This window comes from Heteronotia binoei, chromosome 18 (genome assembly GCF_032191835.1).
Source record: "Heteronotia binoei isolate CCM8104 ecotype False Entrance Well chromosome 18, APGP_CSIRO_Hbin_v1, whole genome shotgun sequence".
Classification (NCBI taxonomy): Eukaryota; Metazoa; Chordata; class Lepidosauria; order Squamata; family Gekkonidae; genus Heteronotia; species Heteronotia binoei.
The window spans coordinates 19,426,819-19,439,006 of NC_083240.1; the positions used below are offsets into that span (position 1 = coordinate 19,426,819).

The 12,188-nt window shown below is 48.7% G+C and overlaps 1 non-coding gene across 1 annotated transcript; it reads right to left on the reverse strand.

Annotated features, from left to right (window-relative positions):
• Nucleotides 1-990: 990 nt before the first annotated feature.
• TRNAT-UGU (transfer RNA threonine (anticodon UGU)) lies at nt 991-1,065 on the reverse strand. The gene has a single exon. It is a non-coding gene; the product is annotated as a tRNA-Thr (tRNA).
• Between the last annotated feature and the right edge of the window lie 11,123 nt (nt 1,066-12,188).

The following is a 12,188-nucleotide window of genomic DNA, read 5'->3' on the forward strand; positions in this document are numbered from 1 at the left end:
CTCCAGGGTGGGGAATCGAGTAAGAAGTCCTTCAGGAGACAAGCTGCTGCCAGTCTGATAATGCTGACCTTGATGAATTGATGGTCTGGTTCAGTACAAGCAGCTGCATGTGGTCATGTGCTAGGAGTACCTTAGCACTTGGATGGAAGACCCCCCACCCCAAGGAAATCCGGGGTTGCTACGTTCAGGTAGGCTACAGGAAGGCAGTTTAATTCAGGCTCACTGGTGCCCTTCTCTACAGTCTCAGGGAAAATGTAGGGATCGGGTTCTCTCTATCTTCTGTCCACTCTCTCCTTCTCTCCTGAGCAGTTCCTCCTTGTCTTCTCCTTGTCTTCTGTTTCTTCTCCCCTTTATTCCCTTCTCCCCCCGGGTGTTCTCCCCTGGACCAATCCAGTCCTTCTTTCTCTGAGGACTCATAAGACACAGCTGTGCCCCTCTCTGACAACCTCCCGTTTGTCCCGCCTGCACCGGAAGGACTCAGGCTCGGCTGGTTGGAGCCGGTTACGACTGTTTCTTCCCGCCCTGTCTGACCTGGCTTTCACCCCTTATAATAACGAGAACACCTGTGTTGCTCCCCCTTTTCCAGGTAGCCCTGTCTTCCTTCCCCCTTCTTCGGACAGACAATATGTGTGGGTCTCAGAGGATTGCTGGTTTGCACCAGTGTTTGGCACTTCGCCTATAGATGTCAGTCTTGAAGGGTATTCTGATGACCAAGGGAGGATGGCAAAGTCCAGTGGCCAGACTACGGGCACCGGACAAGCTGCTGCCAGTCTAAGTGGACAATGCTGCCCTTGATGAATTGATGGTCTGGTTCAGTATAAGCAGCTGTGTGTGGTTATGCGCTAGGAGTACATGAACATATGAAGCTGCCGTATACTGAATCAGACCCCTGAGTCCTTAAAAGTCAGTATCGTCTACTCAGACTGGCAGCGGCTCTCCAGGGTCTCAAACTGAGGTTTTTCACGCCTATTTGCCTGGACCCTTTTTCATTGGAGATGCCAGAGATTGAACCTGGGACCTTCTGCTTACAAAGCAGATGCTCTACTACTGAGCCACCATCCCTCCCCAACCTTACCTTAGCACTTGGATGGGAGGACCCCCCCCCAAGGATATCCAGGGTTGCTATGTTCAGGTAGGCACCGGAGAAACCACCTCTGTCCGTCTCTTGCCTTGAAAACCCAATGGGATAACCCTACATTGGCTGTGCCTTGACAGCACTTTGCACCACCACTTTGGCAGCACCCAGCCCTTTAGAAGAAGCCGGCACGGCTTTGCTCATGCCCGTGGGACAAGTTGCCAGCTGGTCTTTTGCTGCACAAGGTAAAGGAGCCCAAGAGTCCTGCTGTGGAAAGGGGCCAGATCTCTTTGCAGCATGATAGGCATTTGGAGGAGTGGGAAAGCTGCCCTCTTCCCTCTGCTGCATAAGCCAAAATGGCAGCTGTCGTGGCAAGCTGACAAGTCAACTGGAAGGAGAGGTTTTGCGCTGACCCGACGCCGCACTTGTAAATTTAGACTTGGCAGTCCCTGCAGTGCTGAGTCGCTGCTGTTGCTTTGCAAAATAAATGAAGTGTTCTTTCCTCGCCGAGGAATGAGGGATTTCATTTTTGCTGTTGAAATGAACAAATGCTTCTTTGCCTAAGTAGGCTCTTTTCTGAATTGACCAGTGAGCAGCTGAGCATTGCTTGACTCTTAGTGAGTGATGCACCTCAAACCTAGGAAGTTTCTTTGGTTTCATGCAGTCAAAGAGAGAGGGTGCTAAATCCCCGAGCCTGTACCTCAAGGAACCTGCTAGTGTTTCATGGGGAAACCCTAGCAGGTTCGCTTCTCAATGTTTCATGGGGAGCAAAAAAAAAAAAAGGCTAAAGAGTTAAAGTTGTGTGAAAGTGATAGGCAGTAGATCCAGGCAAGAGAAAAGGAAATGCTGCTTTACACAGAGATTGATTAAAAGGTGGGATTTGCTGCCAGAGGACATGGTGATGGCCACAGGAATAAACAGCTTTCAAAAGGGATAGATTCATGGAGGTCTATCAGTGGCCACTAGCCATGGTGACTGAGGGGGAACCTTCTGCTGCTTGTTCAAAGTGAGCAGGGTGCAATGACATCCCTTGGGAGTGACATCAGCACACTGTATCTCATTTCAGTGTGGGGTGGGGAAGCATGCCTCCAAGACAAAGCACTGACTTAGCATCTCTCAGAGGTGTAAGAAATTATGAACAGTGTGGAGAGAATGACAGAGAGAGAGAGATGGTACGCTAGCCGCTAACTGTACCTATTGATTTAACATGGGTGTGCATTCTGTTCGTAGTGCAGATATGCTTAGATTTCTTTTTTATTCTGTTCACTTTGTTTATATCCTATTTTTCTCCGCAATGGGGACCCTAGGGTTGCCGTTCCCTTAGTGGTGCTGTGTGATGTCCCTGTTGTGATGACATCACCCAGAAGTGACATCCTTGCAGCAGGATGTCGTGTGGGGACGCTCTGGTATTTGGGCATACTATGGTTTTGGGGCCGAGGAAACCAAAGAGTTTGACCACATACCAGAGCATCCCTGGCACAATGATGTCACTTCTGGGGAACATCATCATGCTGGGGAGTCACACGATGTCCCCACCCAGCCCTGGAACACCCACCGAAGTCCCCAGCTGCAGCAAAGGCAAGACGAGGCAATCCCAGGGGACCCAAGGTGGCTTACATCATTCTTCTTTCCTCTGTTTTGTTCTCACAGTAACCCTGTAAAGGTAAGCTAGGCTGTGATCATGTGACAGGCCCAAGGTCACGGCAGAGCAGGGATTCGAACCCGGGTCTCCCAGATCCTCGTGCAACACTAGGACCGTCACACTATGCTAGCTCTCATAATAGGTGTCAGCAGGGCTTGTTTTTGTAGACAAAGCCCAGCAGGAACTCATTTGCATATTAGGCCACACACCCCTGGTGCCAAGCCAGCTGAAGAAGACTGAAGATTGCAGATTTATACCCCGCCCTTCTCTCTGAATCAGAGACTCAGAGCGGTTTACAATCTCCTATATCTTCTCCCACCCACAACAGACACCCTGTGAGGTGGGTAGGGCTAAGAGGGCTCTCACAGCAGCTGCCCTTTCAAGGACAACCTCTGCAAGAGCTCTGGCTAACCCCAGGCCATTCCAGCAGGTGCGAGTGGAGGAGCGGGGAATCAAACCCTGTTCTCCCAGGTAAGAGTCCGCACACTTAATCACTACACCAAACTGGAACTGTGTTCCTGTGCATTCCTGCTAAAAAAAAGAAAAGAAAAAAAGCCCTGGCTGTCAGCAGTTTTTTTCTACCTAGCAAACCAGCCCTCTTTGTCACCTTAATGTAGCTGGATTGGACCACAGTGAGTTTAGCAAGCAAATAAAAATTTCTTTTAAAATATCTGGGATGGGCCTTTCTATCCTGCCTCCTCCCTGGATAGCATCAGCAGCAAAAGCTTCCATGACCATCCACTCCGCTGAACTCAACCGCAGACCTGGACTGAAAATTGCAGTCTTTCATTACCGTAATTGAGATAACGGCCACAGCAGCAAAGAAGGCTTGATTCTCCCATGTCGTGCCAGCACTTAGGCCCCCTCCGATCCAGCCAGACCTGAAACAAATCTTCCCACATGCTTGAAGTTTGGCAGCTTTTCCTCCATTTCACCTGTCAAACTTCTGAAGGAGAAGTTTTGAAGCAAAACGCTAGCATTTGCATCATGCCCATAAAGTTTTTTTTTTTAAAAATTCATGCAAATGCTTTCGATACGCTGGCTTCTTTTTGTGGGGTTGATGCCGGCAAATACGGATTTTCAGTCACTCACAAGTGCCACCACTGTAATTGCTAAAGTGCGCGGTCTGATGTGGAAAAAAAAATGTGAACATTATTGTTATTGTTTATTAGATTTATAGATTGCCCAATCCCTGCTACTGCAGGGCTCGAGGTGATTTACGGTATTATAAAACAGTTGCAATAAAACATGATTAAAAAGCATTTCAAAACATTTAGACCTTTCAGAACAGATGGCGAGCGATAATTTATCCAGATTCCAGATGACTATTAAATACCATTGCACTTGAGGGGGAAAGGTGGCATGGCATAAGGCAATCTCATTGGATCTCAGAAGCTAAGAGGAGTTGGAACCTGAAAGGGAGACCACCAAGAAGACTCTGCAGAGGAAGGCCATGGCAAGCCACTACTTGCCTTGGAAGCTCCTTGCTGGTGTCGCCATAGTTCAGTTGTGACTTTGTTGTGTATAGGAAGTAATGTTGTTATATTGTAAGGGTGTTTCTGCTTGGCTCCTTGGAGCCTTTAGGCCTGAGCTTGGGGACTCAGGAACAATGGGCGGTAGGATCCAAATCCTTGCTGCCCTGCTCCAATCATGGCCCCCCTGCTGGTTTGAAGAATCCAGTGGCAAGCTTGTGCAGGAACCTGGATGTATCTATAGTTGACCCCGTTGGCTCAGTGTTCAGTCTTTAGTGCAGCCCTATACTATGCTGTACTTAATGAAAGAGCTATGATCATTACCACCTCGCTTCTTCCTTGCATTGAACCCACTATATTATAGACTTGATGGCATTTGACACATAGACAATATTGCACACCTGCCAGTGGTAATTTCAATAGTGATCAGGGGTTCCTCAATAGGGCTGCTAAGCCCCTGGTCTGGGTGGGGAATCCCCCACCTGGGAGGTTCCCAACACGCCGGCCCACATTGGGCCAGTGGGTGGAACCACCCACTGCATCGCTGGCACAATGATGTCACCTGGAAGTGATGTCATCAAAATGATGGCGCCCCGTGTGGGGCCGTTCTAGGCATTTCCGGGAAAACTCTATGGTTTCCCCCAAATGCTCTAGGCATTTGGGAGGGAAAACTCTACAGTACAATAGCTACCATAGAGTTTTAACCTCCCAAATGCCTAGAGCGGCCCCGCATGGGCGCCACCATTTTGATGACATCACTTTTGGGTGACATCATTGCACTGCACATGCACAAAAGTCCCCTGCTACAGGAAGCTGGGGACTTTGCAACCCTATTCCTCAATGAGAGGATGAACAACAACAAGTCAGTTTGTTCTTCTTGCTTTTCCTCCGTAGCTCACAGCCGTAGGAATATATTGGGTGTGTTCTAGGAGATACTTTCAGCGCACAGTGTTCAGGTGACCCAGTATTGCCCTGCATCACCTGAGGAGGAGCCATGAAGAACTGCCCACTTGAAGAACTGCTTTGGAGGGGCAGTGGCTCAGTGAAAGAGCCTCTGCTTGGCATGCAGAAGGTCCCAGGTTCAGTCCTCGATATCTCCAGTTCAAGAATCTGGCAGGAGGCAATGTGATTTGTTGGGACCGATGCATGAGGCCCTGTGTGTGATGCAGTGGTGATGTCACACCCCTGGCCCCAGATCAGAAATGGTCAGAGATCTTGCACAACCCACATAGACCTGAATCCCAATTTGAGAATATTTAAGAATGGAATACTGTTAGTAAGGAAGGAGGAAACTCAGAGATGTGGTGATGCCTGGGATCCTATCCATTTGGAGCATGTGCTCTTCCATTGGTCTTTGCCCCCCTTCCCTAGGCTTTAAGCAAGAAAGCCACATGAAACTGCCTTAAAGGTCCTGGTCCTTCTATCCCAGGACTACCGACTTGGATTGGTAGTAGCTTGCCTAAGTTTTAGGCAGAGGTCTTTCCAAGCTGGGTTCCCTGAGATCCTTTGGAGGTGCAATGGACTGAACATGAGAAAGACATATTTTTGGAGGCACAAGCCTTTATAATTGCCACTCACCTGAAGTCTTATGTATTAAGTCCATATTGCGCATGACAAAGAAAGACCTTCAAAAACTGAAATTCCTGAACAAAGTTCCCCCTTTCCCTTGCATAATACGTAAGATCACTTAACCTGCTTTGTGATACCACCATATGGTGTGTTTCTCCATCCCTAACTGCACACCTTTGGCTGTCAGGGGTGAAGTGATGCTGTGATGTCTTTGGAGAGAGGGGAGGGGGTAAAATTCATCTCAGGGATGCCATTTTTGTTGGCATCCCTGTGTCCATCTTTAGGGGCTGTTTTGCCCTGAGGCTTGAATACCATCTGTCAAGACATTGTAGAACATGCTTGTCTGGCCATTGATTTCCTCCTTTCTTTGTTCAAATCACCCAGATGGGAGGTTAAAAAAAAAAAAAGCAGTTTTCAGAAACATTAGTTTGGTACGGAGGGCACAAAATGCAAATCCATGGCTTTTTGGAGACCCGGGGCTTTCTTCTCTTCCTCCCCTCCCCACTTTACCCAGCTTGTCTTAAATAACATCACCTCCATTTTTAATTTAGGGAGCACAATAACCGTAAACCCTGGGAAGCAATCCTTCGTGTTAATAATTCATTGCTGGTTTTTATTGTGATTGATCAGATGCGTTAAGTTTAATAAGAGCATTTGTCAAGGTTATCAGGTGCCAAAAAAGGAAAAAGGAGCTACCTCAGAAATTCAGAGGGTCCCCCCCCCCCGTTTCTCTGATTGGGCCACTTGTGGGCAGTGTGCATGTGCACAAGTGATCATCTGGACTTGCTGTTGGAACCGCTGTGTCATTTTGGAGAACCAAATGGCTTCCTCAGGCCAGCTGTGGTTAAATCCTGGTCTAGATGGTCCTTAAGTCTGATCCAATAAGGATCTGATCCACTTGCTCAGGGGTCCCCAACCCTTTTGAGCCTGAGGGCATTTTTGGAATTCTGACACAGCATCGTGGGTGAAGCCACAAAATGGCTGCCACACAAGGTACAGCCAGTCACAAAATGGCTGCTGCTGCAACACTATTATGGGTATAAAATGGAGGAGAGGAGAACGCTATGAAGGACTTAGGGTCTTTGTTTGTGGAGTAAACTAGGATATAAAAGAAGCAAATAAAAGAATAACTCCAGCAACCTCCAAATAAATGTCTGGGGCTAGACATGGCACGGGGAAGGAGCTACAGGGGATCAGGGGATTAGGATTCCAGGCAGTGCAAGGTGAAATGTCAGGTCAGTGTTAACTCATTATCTGTGCTCTAAACAGGACATGATGGCAAAAGTGGTTAGAAAGGAACCTGTTTTTAGGGTTCCCAGGTTCCCCCATGCATCTGGCGGGGGGGATTTGGGTGGTGTTCCAGGTTGGGTGGGGATGTTGCATGATGTCCCTGGTGCAGGGACAACACCCAGAAGTGATATCATTGTGTCGGGGATGTCATGTGTGGATGCTCTGTTATTTAATTTTTTTGCCCTCTAAACCATAGAGTTTGCCCAAATACCAGAGCATGCCTGCATGGCATCCCCAGTGCAATGACATTACCTGAAATGATGTTGTCACATTGGGCATGTCACATGGGGACATCCCTGTTTGGGGGTGGAGTTTCCTGCCAGCCACTCTGCCTCTAATCCTAAGCCCACAAAAGTGGGTGAACCCCCATTGGGGCCTGACAACCTGAGCTATATTTCCAGAAAGAAAGATACAATACAACAATTGCTCTATACAACGCAGTCTATTTATTCTATCAATCACATTCTTATCTTGTCTTGACTCCAGGGAGCACAGTATGTGGCTCTCTTTCAATCTGGGAACTGGCTCAAGGTCATCTAATCAGCTTCAACCAATGCACTGCATTGGTATCAGTCTTGTTACGACTACTTCATATTGCATATCAGTAGCAGTCTTGATAACTTACAACTGCATACAGTAGGGCTGCCAAGCCCCCTACTGGGCAGGGGTTCTCCTGCTCGGGAGGTTCCCAACCCACCAGACCACATTGGGCCGGCGGGGGGGAATCTCCCCCAACATCGCTGGTGCAATGCTGTCACCCGTGAGTGATGTCATTGCAACGGCAATGTTTTGCATTGGCCGCTCTAGGTGTTTCTGGGAAAACTCTATGGTTTCCCTGGATGCTCTAGCATTTTGGGAGGGAAAACTCTATGGTACAATGGGTATTCATGGGTGACGTCATTGCACCACGCGCACTTTGCGTGTGCAAAAACCATCCCCCGCCAGAGGCACGGGGGACATGGCAATCCTAGCATACAGAGAACAAAGCCTAGCTTGAATAAGTTGTATGTGGTACAGGGCTTTGGGGAGAGCAGGAACTCTTTTGCATATTAAGCTACACCCTCCTGATGTAGCCAGTCTTCCAAGAGTTTACAGGGCTTTTCTTACAGGGCCTATTGTAAGCTTCAGGAGGACTGGCTACATCAAGGGGGTGTAGCCTAATATGCAGCACTTTTTTCCATAGCAGGAACTTCTTTGAATATTAGGCTGCACCCCTCTTACGTAGCCAAACCTTCAAAAGCTTACAGGGCTCATTACAGGGCCTACTGTAAGCTCTTGGAGGATTGGCTACATCAGGGGTGTGTGGCCTAATATGCAAAGGAGTTCCTGATACAAAAAAAGCCCTACTAATATGCAAAGAAAAGAAGATATTGGATTTATATCCCGCCCTCCACTCCGAGGAGTCTCAGAGCGGCTCACAATCTCCTTTACCTTCCTTCCCCACAACACCCTGTGAGGTAGGTGGGGCTGAGAAAGCTCTCCCAGAAGCTGCCCTTTCAAGGACAACCTCTGCCAGAGCTATGGCTGACCCAAGACCATTCCAGCAGCTGCAGGTGGAGGAGTGGGGAATCAAACTCGGTTCTCCTAGATAAGAGTCCGCATACTTAACCATTACACCAAACTGGCTCTCAGTTCCTGCTACAAAAAAGTCCCAGCTACAAAAAAAGCCCCAAATGTGGATATTACTGAGGAGTTTGAAAGAGCTTTGAATCTCAGAGGGATAAACCAACACGCCTAAGAATGAACCATCAGTCAAGAGGAGTTTGATAATTTTCTCTCAGGAGGGGTCAGAATCAGAGAGGAGAGGGGGAATTCTAAGCCGGCTGAGGGGGGTCTGTGTGGATCCTTTCTGTAGGCTGTAAGAGCCAGGCAAGACCTGTTCTTCATGATGAAATTGGGGGTTCAGATGGAACCTCATGGACTTGCCCAATGAAACTAGAGCTAACTGGCTTTCACACAGCCCAGCTGTTCTGGGTTGTTTCCCCACCAGCCATGGTTCTCTAATTCAGTTTTAACAGAGAATCCAGTTTATGCTTGGCAGCTCACTGCATGCCAGCATTCCCCACGTTGCTTTTGCATCTTTTTCTCAGACTTGATTGGTGGCAATTTTTCAAACATAAAATGAAATTGCCATGATGGGTTGTCCGGTGTGGATAGTGAAAGTGCTATTGTGGTTTCTCAGGGCTATGGTTCATTTAAATGTTCTTCCTTTCCTTCTGTTTCCAGCTTAACTAATTACTCCCTTCTTGTTTTTTCCTTCAGTTGTTAATTCCTGGGTTTTTTGGGGGGTGCATGTGGGAAATTACCGTATGTACTGCTTTTCACTCAGCGCACAAAGCCCCTGCTCATTATACTTCACTTTATTGTTTATTATTGTTGTATTACCATTACATTATGATAATCATTGTTAAAAAAATGAAAACACTGTTGCCTGTAGATTGAAAAGCAATACTTAATCCCCTCTTGAAAAGACACCAAGAACTGATAATTAACAATGTATGAATCCCATGGCCGCCCACAGAGAGCAGGAAGTCATTAATTAGGCGGTGATGTCAAGGAACAAAAGCAAAATGCTACAGAGAAGCAGAACCTTTGCCATCTAGGACTTATTTCTGAATAAACACATAGTAAGATCTTTCCTCTGGAGATTTTTTTTAAAAAAATAGGGATCAGAGCACCATATTAAATGCTGTATGAGACCCCGGTGGCAACTGAGGAAGGGCTGTGGCTCAGAGCTAGAACATCTGCTGGACATGCAGAAGATCTCAGGTTCAATCCCCAGCATCTCCAGTCAAAAACAATCAGAGGCAAGGTGATATCAAGACCTTTTGGTGCAGTGGCTAAATGCACGGATTCTTATCTGGGAGAACCGGGTTTGATTCCCCACTCCTCCACTTGCAGCTGCTGGAATGGGTCAGCCATAGCTCTCATAGGAGTTGTCCTTGAAAGGGCAGCTGCTGCAAGAGCCCTCTCAGCCCCACCTACCTCACAGGGTGTCTGTTGTGTGTGTGTGTGGGGAGAAGGTAAAGGAGATTGTGACTGAGACTCAAATTCAGAATGAAGGGTGGGTTATAAATCCAAATCCAGTATCTCCTTTTCCTGACACCCAGCTCGTCAGACTAGACCAGGTTTAGACAACCTTTATGAAGCTGTGGTCACCTTTGGTTTTTTGAGAGGGAGTGGTGAGCACCAGCTCAAAAAGGTTACCGCAGAAGGTGGGACTAAATCCAAAACGGCTGCCACAGGAGGCAGAGCCAAACACAATACCTAGGGTTGCCAAGTCGAACCCCAAAAATATCTGGGGACTTTGGGGGTGGAGCCAGGAGACACTGGGGTGGAGCTAGGGGGAGGGGGGAAACGGCGCCGGGGAGCATGGCGAGCCGCCCTGCAGCTGCCGCCTCTTCTCCGCTTGCCGTGCTGCTCCTCCGAGATGGGCTCAGGCTGAGCCCATCTCGGAGGAGCAGCCACGGCGAGTGGAGAAGAGGCGGCAGCAGCGCGGCGGCCTCGCCCGCTCCGTCTCTGGGGTGGAAGCGGAGGGGGGGGTGGAGGCGGGCTGGGGGCATGCTCCTGGCCTGCCTCGCCCTCCCCTGCGCTGCTGCCATATCTTGGCTGCTCCTCCGAGATGGGCTCAGCCTGGGCCCATCTCGGAGAAAGAACTGTGGTGGGCGGGGAGGGGGCGGCAGCGGTGCGGCGCGGCGGCCTCCGGGCGACTCGCCATGCTGCCCGGCGCCGTTTCCCCCCTCTCCCCCCGCTTCCATTTTTTTGGGGAGCAGGGGAAGAGGGTGGAAATCCTGGGGTCCCCCGCCAGGGTGGGAGGGTTGGGAAGCCTAACAATACCTCCCTTCTCACATTGAAAAAGCATTGCAAAAGGAGAATAATAATAATAATATATTTTATTTATATCCCACCCTTCTCGACGAAGCAGGCTGAGGGCGGCTCACAACATGTAAAAATTACAGTTTACAATATAAAACATCAATACAATTCAATACATAATTCATTAAATAAAACCATCATAATTAAAACCATCGTTTACAATTTAAATTAACATTTGCGGTGCTACATATCAGATTTTCCTCAGTGGGTTCGGTGGCTGGATATAGTAGATTATGTCTACAGCAGGTCTACATTAAGTCTACATTTAAGCGAAAGCCATTGTTAAAAGAGTAGTCTTGCAGGCCCTACGGAATTGGTAGAGACTCCGCAGGGCCCACACTTCATCCCGTAGTTGATTCCACCAGTGTGGAACTACAATCAAGAAGACCCGTTCTCACGTGCTCTTCAGTTTGGCCTCCTTCGGCCCAGGGATTGTCAACCAGTTCTTTCCCCCTGATCTCAGTACTCTCTGGGGCACATATGGGGAGAGACGGTCCCTAAGGTAGGCAGGCCCTCGACCATATAGGGCTTTAAGAGTAAGAGCAATACAAATAAGGAAAGCCGGAAAGGGGAATGGAAGCAGAAGCCTGGGTTCTCACAACTCCTCCTGCTCCTGTTCCTGCCAGACAATGACCTCACACACCTTCTGAAAAGCCTGGCAGGTGCTGGGGCAATACTGCTTGACATTAGGAAGAACTTCCTGACCGTTAGAGCGGTTCCTCAGTGGAACAGGCTTCCTTGGGAGGTGGTGGGCTCTCCTTCCTTGGAGGTTTTTAAGCAGAGGCTGGATGGCCATCTGATAGCAATGAAGATCCTGTGGATTTAGGGGCAGGTATTTGTGAGTCTCCTGCATTGTTCAGGGGGTTGGACTAGATGACCCTGGAGGTCCCTTCCAACTCTATGATTCTATGACATGATGGTACTCATGGGGCACCAAGTCAGGGAATCCTGAGCTAGAGAATGCTGGCTTTAAGAGACCAAGGGTCTGACTCCACACAAGGCAGCCTCGTGCAACAATTCCTCTTTTTGATGATTATAGAATAACAGAATTTAGTTTTCTGCTGCCGGTGAGCGCCGTTATCACCTAGGATCTGCCATGCCTGCTTCTCCTGCAGCTGCTTTGTGGGTGGAAGCATGAGCTGCCCCCAGGACGTGACTTTTGTCCGCTGTGCAGGGAGGCCGGCTGCTCCAAGCCAGCTTTACTGCAATGGATTTGTGCCGACCTGCCTCTCTGAGCAGCTGGCGCTTCTGCTGGGAGTGGAAT